Below are 17,405 nucleotides of genomic sequence, written 5' to 3'. Positions count from 1 at the left end.
GAGGTGTTTGCATTTGTGGACGAAGCTTGTGAAATGTCTGCTGCTGGTCTTCGCCACTTCTGGAGGAGATATTTCTTTAGTGAGCTGTGTCATGACCATGTTATGCGCAAAAAACTGGCAATAAACCGTTGGCAACGCCACAAATCCGTTTTCTGACGCTAGAAGGTGAGCGGGAGCTCACTAGTGAACGTGGGTTTCACAAGTTGGCCATACAGCAGTGGTCTTGTGGGTGAGATCAGCTAGGTTGGGAAAGTTGCTGGAGCTGAGAGCAGGGTTGGTGGTTTTCCCGTCGTTAGAGTACGCAGTGCCGAAGGTGCGACGACGGGGTGCCGGACAGTTTCAGCGTAAATAAGATGTCGTCACACTGTCACAAAACGAGCGCTCAAAAACGACGCGCCGCCAAATTCTCGCGACGAAGCGCCGAAAGAATGCCTCGAGGTCAACGATAAAAAAGAAAAAAAAAGAAAACAAGCATCCAAAGACTCCCCGGGCGCGCATCCCTCTCCCCTCGGAAGCGTAGGTTCGCCGACGAACCTCCTCACATCACGGCCGAGCAAGCCCTGGAAATTTCTCGATGGAAAGGGGCGTGGTAATGCAGGGTTGTGTCATTCGTCGCCGACGGCCGTCAAACCGTCTCGCGCTTTCCCCCAGCCTTCGCTGCGCATCGCGCCGACGAAATGATGAGAATTTTCTGGAATCTCCCGCGGAAGGTATTTAACCGAGCAGCAGAGATGGGAGATCAGGAGAAGAAGGAAGTTAGCGCCAGTGTGCGTGGGGTTATTCCGCCGCGTCTGTCGGTGAAGGTTTTGTCCTTAGTGACAAAGCAGGATAAGAAGATAGTATGCACCAGAGTGCGACGGTTGTTCCGCCTTGTGGGCGAAGCCTTTTGACTTCCGTGGCAAAGGAGGAGAAGAAGATGATTTCCACCTGAGGGGTGAAGACTCGAGCTACAGGCAAGAGTGTGTGTCTACCGTTATCGAGCGAAGATGCGTGGCAACAGCTGCGTGTGTGAAGCCGACGAGTTACCGGGGAAGAAGTTTGGAGCCTGGAGAGCGGCCAATTGAAGACGCGAGGGTTCCTGAAAGAGAAACTTTGGGGCAGCGGAACGACGACAACGCTAAACTTTGAATGAGTGATTCTCGGAAGAGTATCATCTTGACTTTTGTTCACAGAACTTTGGACTGAATAAGTTTCCTAACTCTTTAGCCTTTAGGTGTCTTGGTTGTTCGATGCATGCGACTGCATTGTATTGTGTATTATTGTCTGTGTCCGTTGTTTCGAGTGTGGCTGATTGTACTGTGTAGTACATTGTTTCATTGGTGACATATTGTATTCACTTATTGTCGAGTGTGCATACTTGTGTATCGTTTTGATCTGCCATAATGAAGAATATAGTTTTGTTTTGTTTATCAACACTCAGCTCTGACTTGTTCTTTGGGCCACAGCCGGCGTCCACTGGCGCGCCAAATAGGACCTCTTCTAAATTGTCCACGCTTCCGTGGTGCTGTTCGGGGGCCGATACTTCGGCCCTTGGAATTAGCCTGGCGATTGCCTCCCAAATTAACGGGACCCGTGACAATTATTCAGGCGTCCACGACAGGGCCTTTTTGGTGCACAGTGTGTTCAAAGTAGTGACAAAAAACCTCGAGTGCTTGATACTACTTTCGGAACGATATTGTGTGTTGCTCAGTGTTCTCGTTAACGAGTGCAGAGGAGTGTTCCGAAAAACTGATTTAGGCAGATTCTTTTTGCACGCGGCAAGACTTCATTTGCGAGACACAATGGATCTCGAAAAGTTAATAGCTCTTGGTGAGAAGATGGGTCTTTTTGGCACCGAACTACGCAAGTGGGTAAGCCAGAAGGAGAAAGAGGCGGTGGAGAGAGAGAGAAGTTTGCAGCTGAGAGGGCCAAGGAAGAAAAAGCAGCTGAGTTGGAGAGAGAAAGGCTGGCTGCGTAAATAGCGAAGGAAGAAAGAGAGCAGCAATTTAAGTTGAAGTTGGATAGAGAAAGACTGGCAGCTGAGTGGGCGAAAGAAGAAAGAGAAGCGGAGATGGCTGAAAGAAAACGGCAGCGGCAGCACGAGATGGAACTCGAGCGGCTCCGTTTGCAACAGCGAAGTGAAACTCCGGTCCAAGCTAGAGTTGAAAGCAGCGAACGGGAGGACCACGGCTTTCGCTTGAACCCAAAGAAGCTACTCGTAGCGTTTGATGAAAGGAAGGACGACCTTGACGCATACCTTCAAAGATTTGAGACGATTGCGAAGAGCCAGAATTGGCCGGAACATCAATGGGCAACTGCTTTGAGTACTTGCTTGTGTGGTGAAGCGCTCAGTTTGTACGGTAGGCTGACGCCGACCAATGCAGCCAACTATGCAAAGGTGAAAGCTGCTTTGCTGAAGCGATTTAAATTTACGGTAGAAGGTTTCCGGGACAGATTTTGGACAGAAAAGCCAGCTGATGGTGAGATGGCTACGCAGTACGCCGCCCGATGTAGCCGTTCTTTCAACAGATGGATTGAACTTTCAGGGACAGCGCAGGAGCACGATGAGCTTAGAGAGCTCCTTATTAGAGAGCAATTTCTTACTAGTTGCCACCCAAGCCTTTCGCTGTACTTGAAAGAGAGGAAGGCTGAGTCACTTGAAGACGTGCTTGAATTGGCTGATCAATTCTTCGAAGCGCAAGGTGGAACTAATTTGGCCAAGGTCAAAAAGGAGTGTCACGAAGATTCGAAAAATTCGGCACCCGAACAAAAGAAGCGTGCACCGGAGAGTGTTCCGCGATGTTTTCTTAGTAACCGAGTGGGTCATCGCGCGAACAACTGTCGAACAATCTTCACGAGCCCTATGGTATTAAAATGTGTCAAGTGTGGTCAGGCTGAGCACAAAGCAGACGCATGTCGTAACGGAGCGAGGCAAACTCACCATGTATCCTGTGTGCTAGCAGCACCGAAATCCGATGATAATGCCGGCACCGACGAATTCGTAGAGTTGAAAACTAGAGAGAAACTTCTTATTGTGGGTGCTGTAAAGACAAAACAGCCGACCGGTGTTACAAAGGGAATGCCAACGCTGCCTGGAAAAGTTGCGGGCAAGAAGATTACGGTGTTAAGAGACACAGGTAGCTCCACGGTTATCGTGCGGAGAAATTTGGTACAGGAAAGTGAGTTAACAGGCAAAACGAAACCAGTTTGCCTATTTGACAGTACGGTTCGGATGCTTCCCGAAGCAGAAATTGAGGTTGAAACCCCATACTTCAGCGGGAAGGTTACTGCTCTATACATGACGAACCCCCTGTAGGACCTCGTCATCGAAAACATCGACGGGGCGCGAGGGCGGAATGATCCAGAATGTTTGGGAGAAGACCCTAAGATATAGCCCTCACCAACCCAGCGACTGGGACCTACAGTGGTGGAGCATTCCGTGACGGATGTCACTAAAGCCCAAGGTGAAGCCGAGGTGCAAGAGATAGTGAATGAGAAGATGATCTTGTTGAATGAGTTCACGTGCTGGGCAGCGGGACTTACGTCGGAACGACCTCAACCAACCGACAGTGTAAAGGTGACGGAGTCGGCCAGCGAGGCCCAATGTCTTGACATGAACAAGCGGGTGAATAACAGGACAGGATTGGTTGGACGTTATGGTCCGTTAACGATGTCGAAAAGGACAAAGATGGCTGAGGCGCCGCCTCAGATATCGTCGTTGGAAAGGGCTCATCAGAACAGAAAAAGAACAATAGGGAGACATTGAGAGAGCACCGCAAGAAAGGGTGCAAGCGCAGCTCGAAGTACTCAGGATAGGTAATGAGGTCGAATCGGAATGTGTTTGACAGTGCTGAGTGCAATATGTTAAGTTAATGTGGTTGTTATCCTGTGTCACAACTGTATGTCGAGTGAGTCAAAATTTTTGTTACGGTGATGTGATATATAGCATTGTACAATTGTTGTAAAGACAGTACTTTGTACATTTGTATTGTTTGGAATATGTGATGGAGTGTTGCATTCATGTACCTGTGGCTGTATTCTATGTGTTTTGAGATTCAATTGCAATGCACAGTTGTATTGAGTGATCTGTTGTGAATGTGACGTGCCAGAGCTACGGACTACGTTACAGTCTCTGAAAGTGTGGGGACTGTTCGCGCTCGTTCGTGTGGTTTTGAATATTATGAGATAATATTCTTAAAGTGGGGGGCAGTGTCACAAAACGAGCGCTCAACAAGGGCGCACCGCCAAATTCTCGCGATGAAGCGCCGGAAGGATGCCTCGAGGTCAACGATAAAAAATAGAAAAAGAAAACAAGCATCCAAAGACTCCCCGGGCGCGCGTCCCTCTCCCTCGGAAGCGTATGCTCGCCGACGAACATCCTCACATCGCGGCCGAGCAAGCCCTGCAAATTTCTTGATGGAAAGGGGCTTGGTGATGCAGGGTTGCGTCATCCGTCACGGACGGCCGTCGAACTGTCTCGCGCTTTCCCCCAGCCTTCGATGCGCATCGCGCTGACGAAATGATGAGAATTTTCCGGAATCTCGCGCGGAAGGTATTTAACCGAGCAGCAGAGATGGAAGATCAGGAGAAGAAGGAAGTTAGCGCCAGCGTGCGTGGGGTTATTCCGCCGCGTCTGTCGGTGAAGGTTTTGTCCTTAGTGACAAAGCAGGAGAAGAAAAAAGTATGCGTCAGAGTGCATACGGTGTTCTGCATTGTGGGCGAAGCCTTTTGTCTTCCGTGACAAAGGAGGAGAAGAAGAGGACTTCCACCTGAGGGCTGAGGACTCAAGCTACAGGCAAGTGTGTGTGTCTACCGCTATCGAGCGAAGACGCGTGGGAACAGCAGCGTGTGTGAAGCCGATGAGTAACTGGCGAAGAACTTTGGAGCCTGGAGAGCGGCCAGTTGAAGGCACGAAGGTTCCTGGAAGAGAAAATTTGGGGCAGCGGAACAACGACAACTCTGGACTTTGAATGAGTGATTCTCAGAAGAGTATCATCCAGACTTTTGTTCCAAGAACTTTGGACTGAATAACTTTACTAATTATTTAGTCTTTAGGTGTCTTGGTTGTTCGATGCATGCGACTGCATTATAGTGTGTATTGTTGTCTGTGTCCGTTGTTTTGATTGTGGCTGATTGTACTGTGTATTACATTGTTTGATTGGTGACATATTGTATTCAACTATTGTCGAGTGTGCATACTTGTGTATCGTTTTGATCTGCCATAATCGAGAATATAATTTTGTTTGTTTATCAAATCTCGGCTCTGACCTGTTCTATGGGCCACAGCCGGCGTCCGCTGGCGTGCCGAACAGGACCACTTATAAATTGTCCACGCTTTCGTGGTGCGGATTCGGGGGCCGATACTTCAGCCCTTGGTATTAGCCCGGCGATCGCCTTCAAAATTAACGGGACCCGTGACACACACACACACACCTTATTCGGATGAAGAGAAAGCCTGAAGAACCTCATCCCGGACAACATCAGCGACAAAAGACAATGCCGGCATCTATTCAGTTGCTCGTATTAAACCGAGCCGCCAAAGTTAATCCCTCAGAATCTCCCGGATGACTTGCCGTAGAGGCCTGTCGTTGTCACAGAGGCTTGCCGCAGACAGTACGGGATTACTTGCTACAAAGGTGACCATGTTTTGCTGGTGGTACCATTGCAGTAAGGCTCGTTCAATCACTTAGGCTTTTGTCATGAACTCATCTACTGTGGTTGGTAAATTTCCCACAAGTCCAGCACACAGTTGCTCCTTCACGCCTCGCATGAGTTACCGTAGCTTCCTGTTTTCCGGAAACTTGGGATCTGCCCTGGCAAAAAGATGGGTCAGGCCCTCGGTGAAGATAACAGCGCTCTCGTTTATTATTTGATTTTGAGCTTCCAAGAGACGATAGTTTTAGCGCCAGAGCCGAACGACGACAAAGAACACGAAGGTCTGTTCTCGCGTCATAACTATCTTCATGTCATACAAAGTAGCCTAAACCGTCACGCTTCCAAGAGACGTTGCACATTCTCTTGCCTGTTGATACTCGTAAAGGTGTCAAGCCACTAAATGTGGAAGTCGTCTCACGTAGCCAAGCTTCTTTTTCTGTTCATGTACCACGTCTGGGTGTTGTATTTCAGGTAGAAGTACACATTCGCAAGCTTGTCTTCTGGGGTGACCCACTGGTTGTACTTCGCACAGCGTTCGAACTGGTCCAGGCAGTCTTAGGTGTATTCATGAGCCTCACCATAAGAACAATTAAAAATAATGGAATTTTGAAGTGTCATGGGAGATGGGTCTGCAGTGGCCATGGAGACTGATGGAGGCAAGCGATTGCTGGCAAATTTTCGTAGGAGATTGAGCTCGGGAGCCATGCCTAGGAGACGGTGACTGAAACAGTGGAAGTCTTCATAAGTCTCACTACAAAAAATTTAGGAATATTGATTGACATGTGAGATTTAACGTACCAAAACCACCTTTTAATGAGAAATGCCATAGTGCAGGGCTCCTGAAATTTTGACCACCTAATGTTCTTTACGTGCACTCAAACCTGAGTACATTGGCGTATAACATTCCCCCCCCCCCCCATCGTAAATGCAGCCGCCCCAACCGGGATAACAATTAAAAATAACAGGATTCCGAAGTGTCATGCGAGATGAAGCTGAATTGGCTATGGTGGCTGATGAAGGCAAGCGATTGCTGGTGATAGAGTTTGAATTCCTGGCCTAGCGGACGGCGAGTGAAATAGTGGACCAGTGTGTCGACACGCGGTTGCCATTCCGGGCTTGATTGGCGGCTTCATGAAGGGGTGCCAAGCATGAAGAATACCCAGTACCTCAACCCAGTTGACGACGAGAGATCGACAAGCACAGGAAAAACCACGAACAAATGCGCTTTATGGATTACAGGAAATGATTGCAACGTCTTCCTCCTCTCTGTGCTCAGTGAACGACACCCTGCTGCTTCGCTGCTTCGTTGTCGCCGTTACTGGCACATACGCGTGGTAATATCCATTAGTTAAAGTACGCACAGCTCTTTTAGGGGCGAAACTCCCTGTAGTTTAACTTTTTGACTAGTCAGGCGTAACCGAGAGAAGAAGAGACGAGAGAGAAAGGAAGGCAAATGAAATGAATGACCACTTCTCGTCTGATTTCCAAGATGACGTTACTCTGATTGTGCTTACTCTCCGATTGGCTGCGGCGCGCGCTTCACCAAGGTGGGTCTTTCTCAGTCTCTTGAATAGTCACCGTACGCGGCGGGTCGTTGGTGGGCAATGTATGCAGCAGAGCGGTGGACGCGTTGAAGACGCTTGTGCTTGGCTTCTTTGGCTCGCGTGTCGTCAGTGTTACCCACGCGCGGTCTGCATTTTCGAGTGCAATCGGACGCATGAACGCATGCACGGAAGACGGCCACACAGACGGATGGATGGACGTACGCTTCACCCAACTCATCATCAGTCACGCTGTGGATATGCTGTGATTTCTTATTGGATATCTGATGCTTTAGATGTGAAGCATCTTAGAGTCAGCATTAGTCTGGTGCGCCGCGTGACCACCCTTACTGTGCATGTGCGTTCACTTCTCATCTCTCTCTCGTCTTACGCTCCCCCTCTCTCATGCTGCAACACTAACGCGGGAGCATCTGCTTACCTATGGTCGCCCCTTTCTCCCCTCGAGGTATCGCTCTTTAATCCCCATTACGAATGCGCGTCTCCTCCGCCTATCATCTCTTCTATTCTCACCCTCTTTTGAATCAGCGCTACCCCCTTCGCCAATAAAGGCAGTGTCAAGTAGAAAGATTCTTAGTTTCTTGATTGAAAACACACACTGCTCGCACTGCACAACATTCACTGACCACCTCGTATTTACGGGCATTGGATCTTGACCTTTAACGCCATGCTGGTTGCATAGTTCTCCTATGCGTCGTTGAATAATGAAAATGCAAGCGTCCATGTCCCCTGAAAAACTCGGCAGATTTAACGTGCAGAAGCGTACGCATTTGGGCTGGTTGGTTCATGTTCACAGAAGTTAAAATAAACATATTTGGTTGCTAGTCAGCGCCCTGTCCTGTTGTCCTTTCTTTTCTTGTCCCGTCTTTTTAGCGCTGTTTTTTAACTTCTGAGATTTAACGTACCTGGGAATCGACGCTATGTGAAGCGTGCGGAGGAAACGTGACTGTTGCAATTGTTAAGGACTAAAATCTTTCTTGGGGACCTTCGACGCAAAAATTTTAGTCGGTTCGTCCGCCCGAAACGGTACCCTAAACGGCACTAGAGGGACCAAACAATGTTCCAAACGGCTGACGCCATCGGCAGCGCCCACCGATATTGCTAAAGATTCACCATTCATACTTGCGCGATTGTCAATTAAAAAGCATTTTTTGCGCCTATCCGAGCCACCATAACAACTCGTCACTATTTTGTATGCGTGTCTCCTAGTAGAAAAGGCATACATAAGTAATTGTAAAAACCGCAGCGTTTATCACATTGCGCTAACCATGCAACGCTTCCTCAGAAAGGCAAGTGTTTTCAACGCTTTGCTAAGACGACACGGTAGTGGCACCTACCCGTCGCCTGGCGTTTTACACCTTATCACCTCCAAGACGAGCACGCAGGGCACGCGTGCTTGGTTTTTCAAAAGAGCGCTCATATGTCCCACGTGTGACCTCACTTGATGCACTTGTTCGCCTCCGCTGCACGCTCGAGGCACTCTAATGGCGCATTCACAATTGAGAATCGAAGGAAAACGAAAACGCCGGAGCGACTGGAAAATCCCGACCGCACGCGTCGAAGATGTTCACATTAGTTCTGCCCCATCTCGGCGGCGCTCCCGTCGACACCATGACAACTATTTCGATTCCACCTGCTTTCTGAGAACTAAAGTTTGTACCGAAGTCTAGTTATTGACACAAAGTAGTGAAAAGAAACAGCTCGCACCTTTTCAAGTGTTGAATTGGGAGATAAGTCAGCTGACACGACATGGGCAAACGCTCCGGCAGCGGCGGCGGCGCATTCAGCTGGCTGTACACAAACGCGAGACCCGTTGGGGCATGCCACCGTGCTGCCGCTGCACCGCCTACTTCCAGAGTTCTCGGTGATCATAATCCAAGTCAGGCTCTTGGTAAACGCGTCCTCGTTGAGGCCATCTGGCTTCGTCGCGCTGGACAAGTAGTTTCCGATTTGAGCCGATGCGACCCACCGCTAACACCCATGCCGCCATGTTGAATCAGCAGCCAGCTGGTTAGGTCACGTGGTTTTATATAGCACAGCCAATGCTGTAAAGCGGAAACCGGATCAAGTTTTGCGTTGCGGGAAGTTGCGGGAAAATCGCTCTCGGACCAATTTTTGCGCACCGGCCGCGTGGCATGGTTTTCCGGCCGCCTGGGCGGTGAAGTGAGCCAGTTTCCGGAGAGTTTTGCCAGTTTCCCTCTCTCTGAGGTCAAGTGTAAACGCGCCTTACCGAAGCGCCTCGAGAATACCATTCACCGATTTCCTTGCACAGAACACCAAATGAACGATTTGTTCATTTTCTCCAGATGCAAGATTGTCGTCTTGCGTTGACACTTTCAGTGTAACATGCAGATCGGGGCCAATTTTTATTGAGCGACATATCATGAAATGACGCAAAATATATGTACAAATGTTGCACACACAGACATATGTTCAAAAGTGGCAGATGTTTATATTGTTCGTTGTTTATATTGTTTGTTGTTTGCAGTGGTTTGCACATGCGCAACGATGCCAACTGAAACATGCGTTTTAGCAAAACCAGAAGCTGATATAAAGCGCTGATGCTCACTAGGATGCTCGCTGTAAACACCGCTACACAAATCAACTTCAGCACATGCCAACTAACCACAATGGATGTTAAACAACGTGACGGCTGTATGTATGTAATGAGTGCATATGTAATGTTTAAAAATTTTTGTAGGCAGCATTGCAACCACTATTGATGTTTTACGAAGAGAAATAAGCGTCTATTTCAAAAGTGGTTCCGAGACCTGGCGTAGCTCTGTGGCTAAATGCTTCAATGCCACGCACAATGCTTGGCTTCGATCCTAGCTTAGACCCTGACATTTATTCTTTGCATTCCTCGTGTCGATGCTACCGCTGTTTGGTATTTCTTAGCGCTCGCGCGTCAAAGTTGCCCATGTCTGTTCTCGTCATTCCTGGCTAGATAATAAGTGTCGATCCCCTGAGGCACATACCAACTTAACAACATACCCATTTGTGGGTATGTGCCACTGTCTGGCGGGAAGCATTTGACGATGTACGTGGTGGGATTGAGAAAATATTCATGTCTTGACGAGCACGTCATATTCGCCATGTCATCTTACCCACTCATGCTGATTTTGTTTCACGCCAAGTTAGGGCGGTTACCACGAGAGCACCCAAACGTAAGCGGCTAGATATGTAGATAGGATAGATAGATACGCTCGAAGTCGCCAAATCTAGAAATTCTTCGCCTTTAAAAATGGACTGCTAATCTCTGTTCAATCGGAGTCTTCTGTCTCTCATGCCTCTAATTCGCATACTCCAGTAAGGAGTACTGGTCCACTGCTGTGTTATTTGCGCCTCGCGAGGTTTCTTTCCGGCGCAAAGCCGCAATGAGCGCCAGCGTCAACGTCGCCATTAATGTAAGATTTAAGCCCACTGCTTCGCTTCTAATCACGGTTCACTTTAGCAAGAAATTGTGTAATTTTTATAACGCTAAAGTGTTTTTTATTATGGCACACCAATATTTCAATCGCGTATTTGTGTCAGAGAAGAGACTAGGAAACATTACGCGCAATAAAAAGACACAGAAATGACGCTTCATCTTCCGAAGTTGAACCCGTGACCTCTGAGTGCGTGGCCACAAATGGCGGGCACGCTATCTACTGCTTCATATTCACATACAATGAATCCTTATAATGCGCCTTTCGGCATTGTCAGCTTCATCTCAGCGTTCTTGGTAAAGTGCAGTAATGCATTACGAACGTGAGATCCGCGATCAGTTTCATCAATGCATTGTTTCTAAGTGTCTGTCTCATTTAGTGCGTTTTAATAGGGGTATGTGCAAGTTTGTCAATGTCAAACACACCCCAACCTTGCAATCTTACAGCAAGCATTGTTGTCGCTTATTACACTCATCATGCATAACAAAGCTTAACTCAGCAACGCAATGGGACAACGCTGCTGTTTTGTCTGCTTCGCCACTTAGGCTGGTCCCACAAAAAATCGCGCCCGGCCAACAGACAAGACACAACGCGCATTGGGTTTGTCTCTGGTCGGGCAGAGGCGTTCAAAATCTCTAACATGAGGCGAACATGGGGCCTTAGGCTAACATGGGCGTCCAATCAGTCACCTTCTTCTAGCTGTCACATTGTTTTCTCCGATTCCGTGACAACTTGAGTTCTTGAGTCGTTACTAGTTATTTTTAGTCGTTGGACGGAGATGTATGACTAAGCGTTAACGTGTGTGCATCTACGTTCAGCGGTGTTAAAGCTGTCCAACACCAAAAGACATTGCGTAATAAAGTAAACAATAAACTATACTGCACGGATACTGATATAGCCACGACCGGTGGCCTCAAAACAATGATCGCTTTATTCTCGAGTGTATGCATTTTATAGCGAGATGTGACGTCATACATGCGACGATATCTGCGTGGCAGCATGCGGTGCACATTATCACATTCCTCCGTTCTCACATTTTGTGAGTTTGCTTTGCAAGGTCTTTGTGCTAGAAATGATCCGGTGGTTTGCGGGTTCGTGTGCTGCGCCGTAACGGTTGGCGTTCTGCTGACGGCGAAGCTGACCGTGCCTTCGTTTGTGACGTCAGAGCTGCTAGCTCTGTCGGGCAGTTCACGTCGACAGGTGGGATATGCTGTTGAACAGGAGGCGTCGGATCAGTAGCCACCTGTGTATCTGGAACGGACGATCTGGCCGAGTTTCCTGCGGCCGGCGATTTCTCCTCTTTGACGTCGCTGTGCGGCGTTAAAGGGTGTCCGAGTCCGGACTTGGGAGTCAGGCTTAGTGTCGGGTCCGCATGGCGTGGTCGCATGTGGTCGGCATGCGTAAACCGAAGTTCCTCGCGTACTTTCACCACGTATGTCACAGCACTCACAACCTGATGCACCACACCTTCCTCCCACGAGGCCCACTCACCGCCCACAGTTTTCGCGAAGACTTTATCAACAACGTTAAAAACGCTCACACCCGCGACGCACATCCTGCTGTTCTTTGCTTCTGCTGCTTCGTGTGCACTGATCTCAAAAAGTCTGGTTTCAACAATGCAAGTTTTGTTCTTGGCTGTCACTTACGAAAATGCTCAGGGGGTGTCTTTCCCGTCACGCAATTTGGTGTGTTGCGGTATGGCATCCAGAAACTATCAATACTTTCCTGGAACGGATGACGCGTACCTAACGATTTGCTTTCCAACAGTTGCTTCGTCAGAGCACGTTTCACGGTCCTCACGGTTCGTTTAGCCGCACTATTTGAAGCTGCATGGTAGGGGTGAGTGCGAATATGTTTCACGCCATTGGTGGTCATGAAATCCGCGAACTTGGACGAGGTAAATTGTGGCCCATTGTCGCTTACTAGTGCTTTAGGGAATCCGTAAGCGGCAAAAACACTTCAAAGCTTTTCAGTTGTCTTTGCTGTTGAAGTAGAGACCATTGGCCACACATTGACCTTCTTGGAATAAGCATCCACAAGGACAAGAAACCCATTTGCACTTGTCTGCGCAAAGTCTATATGGACGCGTGACCAACATCTGGCTGGATAACTCCAGGGTTGAAGTGGTGCTAACGGAGCCGCAGGTTGCACTGCTTGGCATATTTTGCACCATAGTCTTCAATGGCTAGTTCAATTTCTGGCCACCACACAAAACTGCGGGCTAGCATTTTCATGCGGCTTGCCCCAGGATGTTCAGTGTGCAGAATCTCAAGCACGCGATGTCTCAGTACTTCAGGAATAACAACCTGAACTCCCCATGTTAAGCACCCCTGCTCCAGTAACAGTTCGCCTCTGCGTACGTGACACACTTTTAGGTCTTCCGGACATTCGCCAGGCCAACCACTCAGAGTGAAATGAGCTATACGACTTAAAGTGAGACATCGCCTGGACGCTTTGGCGATTTTATCAGCTTTTAGTGGTAGACACTCAAATACTGACAGGCACTCGGCTTATTCTACTCCTGCTGGCACTGCTTGAGTCAATATGGACAAGGCGTCAGCCACGTCCATGTTCTTGCCTTTACGGTACTTAAGGCGGTACTTGTATGCTGCAAACGTCATTGCCAACGTTGTATGCGCGCTGCGGCTAACGTTGGTATAGGTTTCCTTCACCTCAAATGCCAAATAGTGGCTGGTGGTCTGTGTAAATTGTGAAGTCTCTACCATAAAGATACCGGTGAAACTTTTTAAGACCAAATATCGGCGCCAACGTTTCGCGATCACACTGTGCGTACTTCTTTTCCGCTGCTGTGAGGGTTCGCGAAGCGATCGCGATAGGCATTTCTTCTCCGCTAGTTTCATGGAATATTACCGCGCCTAGGCTTTAGGAGAACGCGTCGCAAAGCACTCCTATCGGTTCGTCAACGTCATAGAAGGTGAGGTCTTTGCTGCTAACTAGCAGCTTTTTCGTATACGCGAAATTATCGCTACATTCCTTCGTCCACGACCATTTCGTATCTTTCTTTAGCAGCCAATACAGAGGCTCAGCAACGCTCGCACAGTTTCTCAAGAACTTTGAGTAAAAATTCAGCATGCCCAAACGCGCTTTTAGCTCGGCGACGTCAGTTGGCTCAGGCGCGTTCACAATCGCCCCGATTTTCGCTTCCGTGGGATAATGCTCTTCTGCTAAAACTTTGTGGCTCAAATACGTCACCGATTGTTGAAAAAACCGGCATTTGTCGGTGTTAAACATGATGTTGTAGTCCCGTAGCCTTTAAAAGACCTGCTCTAGCGTTTTTGGCATGAAAACATATCAGATCCAGCCACGATCACATCATCAATATAGCACAGTACGTGTGGAATGCCCTTTAGCACTTCGTCTATCAAGGACTGCAAGATTGCGGTTGCACTAGTCACACCATAAGGAAGATCCCTGAAATTGGGACAAGCCCAAACTGGTGTTGACCGTCAAAAATGATCGTGACTTGGGGCTCAGTGGTACCTGCTGATACGCCGCCGATAGGTCGAGAACACAGAACATCATACCCCCTGTAATTGCTTAATATAGGTCTTCTGGCCTGGGCAGGGGGCATTGGTCTGTTTTTAGGACCGAATTAATCATAACTTTGTAGTCACCACAAAGCGTAAGGCTGCCATCTTTTTTCTGGATTACGACAAGTGGTGTCGCCCAGTCGCTATGCGATACCTGCTGTAGCATGTCTGTTTTTACCATCTCACTGAGCTGTTCTTCCACTTCTTCTTTGAGTGCAGATTCAACAGACCTGGCTCGACAGAATACTGGCGTAGCATCTGCATTCAAAGATATTTTTGCCTCAAAACGTTTTACTGTGCCAATTGTCTGTGAAAAAACTGCAGGGCATTTCTTCATCAATGACATGGCTCTGCCCTCCGCCGTCACATGACCTATTGCTCTCCAGTCAAGCTTGAGACGCTCAAGCCGATTCCGGCCAAGTAATGCTTACAGTCTCCTTCCATTATGTTTAACGACGACTACTGGAAAAATCATGCTCTGCTCATTGTACACAACAGAAACCTCACACTGTCCCTCAAGTGGCATTTGTTCGTCGGTGTACGTGCGAAGAGTTACTTTGGTGGGCTGACATGTAACATGGAGCGAAATGTGAATCATAGACATAATATGGCACTACAAAACAGCCGCTCCTGTGTCAATCTGCTCGCTGCGTCTCTTCATTGCGCATACCTGCTACTAGCCTGTCGCGAAGTGCATGCTGTAAGAAGTCACCGTAGTTGCGTTTCCTGGCCAAATGCTTCAGCTCGACTATTAAATGTTCTACGCTTTCGCCTTCGTGCCAAGTCCGCTTGTTGAACCTGCAGCGCTCAGCGAGTAATGAGCTCCGTGGGCTGTAATGTTCAGTCAAGAACCGCTTTGCTTCCTCGTAAGTTTTCTCACGTGAGGAAGCCGGCACTACAAGGTTCTTCAAGACCTCATAAGCATCTGCTCCTAATACAGTCAGGAAAACCACTAGCTTTTTTTCCTTTTCTATGTCGTTCGCGTGCACAAACAAATCAAATCCCTCCAGGTAAGACTCAAAATTCTGTGACTTAGAATCAAACTCGGCAATCTTACCAAAGCGCGACACTCCTGGCTTCGAGTAGAAAACGTTGAGTCCCCTGTGTGCGGTCTTGTTTTTCCGTCCTTGGTCAGGTTGCCTTCAGTGGCCCTTCAGCCTGAAGCTCTGCTTGCAGTCACCACGTCAATGCTTTCTGTGCTTGTGTGGGGCGTTGTTCGAGGGGCGGCGCTGTCTGCTCCACGTTGCAGGCTGTGGTGTTGTACTCCGAGAGCACATACATGACCGAATGGCTTTTTTCAGTCACCGAAACGCACCTACTTTTTCACTATGTAGTTCCTTCGCCGCACCTGCCTACGGAATTCGAGCTACATCATCGCCAGTGATATAGCCACGATCAGTGGCCACAAACTAATGATCGCTTTATTCTCGAGCGCATACATTTTATAGCCATATGTGACGTCGTACATGCGACAATATATGTGCGGCAGCATGCTCTGCACGTTTTCACAGATACGTCTCACTTTCGTGTTTCACCAAATCTTATGACAAAGTAATTAAACATGCTTTTTATATCATTCACTATCCGACACGACAAGAATTACTGAGCACCCTTTCGCTCTGAAAAGTATTAACTCATAGAGAACAGTGAAAGGCTGTCTTACCAAGCTTAAAAACTGACATTAGGTGGCCCTACTGGCTACGACGGACAGGATTGCGTATAGCTTCTATGTTTAGGTACCTCGACCTATATCCATCATTCTGTTTTTTTTCTTCCAAAATGTGAAATATTTTAGCACCACCACAAAAACAAAAGTACTCTGCACAAACGTGCACATGAAGTGAGATGATTATTATTAGGCGCTGCACAAACTACCACAGCTCCTTGATCGAGTCTTCCTTTTGTGTTTTTCACACATGTCTGGACAAAATTGAAACAAACAAAAAGCTTTATGTTTCATCGTAGCAATATGTGTGCACACTCAAAAGTCGAGTTCGCCACGCAGTTCTGTGAATAGCATCTAATCGGCCTAGTAAATAAAAAGTTTCAATCTCGAATCGAAGAACGGTGTGGAGCCCCAGACAAGGGCAATCCTAACTGAGAGACGAAATAGCAAGGCCCTCTGAATAAAATAAACGGAAGACACGGACGCTGGCAAGTGCAGCATTTTACGACTCACTCATATTACCTTTCCAAGAAGTGTACATGTGTAGATGTTTACGTGCTATGCAGTCCTCTGTCGGAGCATTCCAGTAGTGAACGCACAGGCGCGCAGCATTCTTTTTTTCTAGAAAGGCAATTTTCTGACGTCATGTCTTAACTTTGAATATGCAGAAGAACGGCTACAATGACACATGTATCAAGCCTGCTTACTTGTTCGGAATGGAAAAGTTTAATGATGAATACTTAGCTTACTTAGCAGGAGCGATCGGTATTTATAAATGCCCATGCACGGGTTTTTAAATGCGAAGCATTTCTTAGCGAACTTCGGTGACTTTGAGCGTATCTATCTATCTATCTATCTATCTATCTATCTATCTATCTATCTATCTATCTATCTATCTATCTATCTATCTATCTATCTATCTATCTATCTATCTATCTATCTATCTATCTATCTATCTATCTATCTATCTATCTATTTATCTATCTATCTATCTATCTCTAGCCCTTTACGTTTGGGTGCTCTCGTGGTCACCCCTTAGCTTGGCGTGAACCGAAATTAGAATGGGAGGGTAGGATGGCTTGACAAATATGAGGCACTGGTCGGAACCTGAATAATGTCAGCTTCCTGTCTCGCACGTCGTCAAACGCTTCCCGCCAGAAAGCGGCACGTACCCACGGGCGGGTATGTGCCGCTGGTATACGGGTACGCACCACAGGTGATGGACACTTAGTATCTACACAGGAAGGACGAGAACACAAACAAGCAATTTTAACGCGTCAGCGTCAAGAAATACCTGAAATTGGTAGCGTAGACCAAACGAAGGCATAGAATAAAGGACAGTGTTAAGAAAAAACGGACATAGGCAGCGTAGACTCCTGGACAAACGCATATAACGAATTGCAGGGTTCCAGCAGAAATCTAACCCAAGCAGTCTGCGCGGCAGTCAAGCATTCTACCACAGAGTTACGCCAGGTCTTAGAACTACTTTAGAAATAGACGCCAATCGTCGTGAAACGTCAATAGTAGTTACAACGCTTGATTGATTTGTGGAGTTTAACGTCCCAAA

The 17,405-nt window shown here is 47.7% G+C and overlaps 1 protein-coding gene across 1 annotated transcript in view; it reads right to left on the bottom strand.

Moving 5' to 3' along the window:
* The window catches only part of LOC119179185 (uncharacterized), a 106,655-nt gene extending 91,086 nt beyond the window's left edge, over positions 1–15,569 (bottom strand). Inside the window, exon 1 of the mRNA XM_075869307.1 lies at positions 15,230–15,569. The gene's annotated coding sequence lies outside the window, so the exon portion shown is untranslated. The remainder of the gene's footprint in view (positions 1–15,229) is intronic.
* Positions 15,570–17,405: the final 1,836 nt, after the last annotated feature.

This window comes from Rhipicephalus microplus, chromosome 7, assembly GCF_043290135.1.
Source record: "Rhipicephalus microplus isolate Deutch F79 chromosome 7, USDA_Rmic, whole genome shotgun sequence".
Lineage (NCBI taxonomy): Eukaryota > Metazoa > Arthropoda > Arachnida > Ixodida > Ixodidae > Rhipicephalus > Rhipicephalus microplus.
This window is presented reverse-complemented; position numbering and strand designations above follow the sequence as displayed.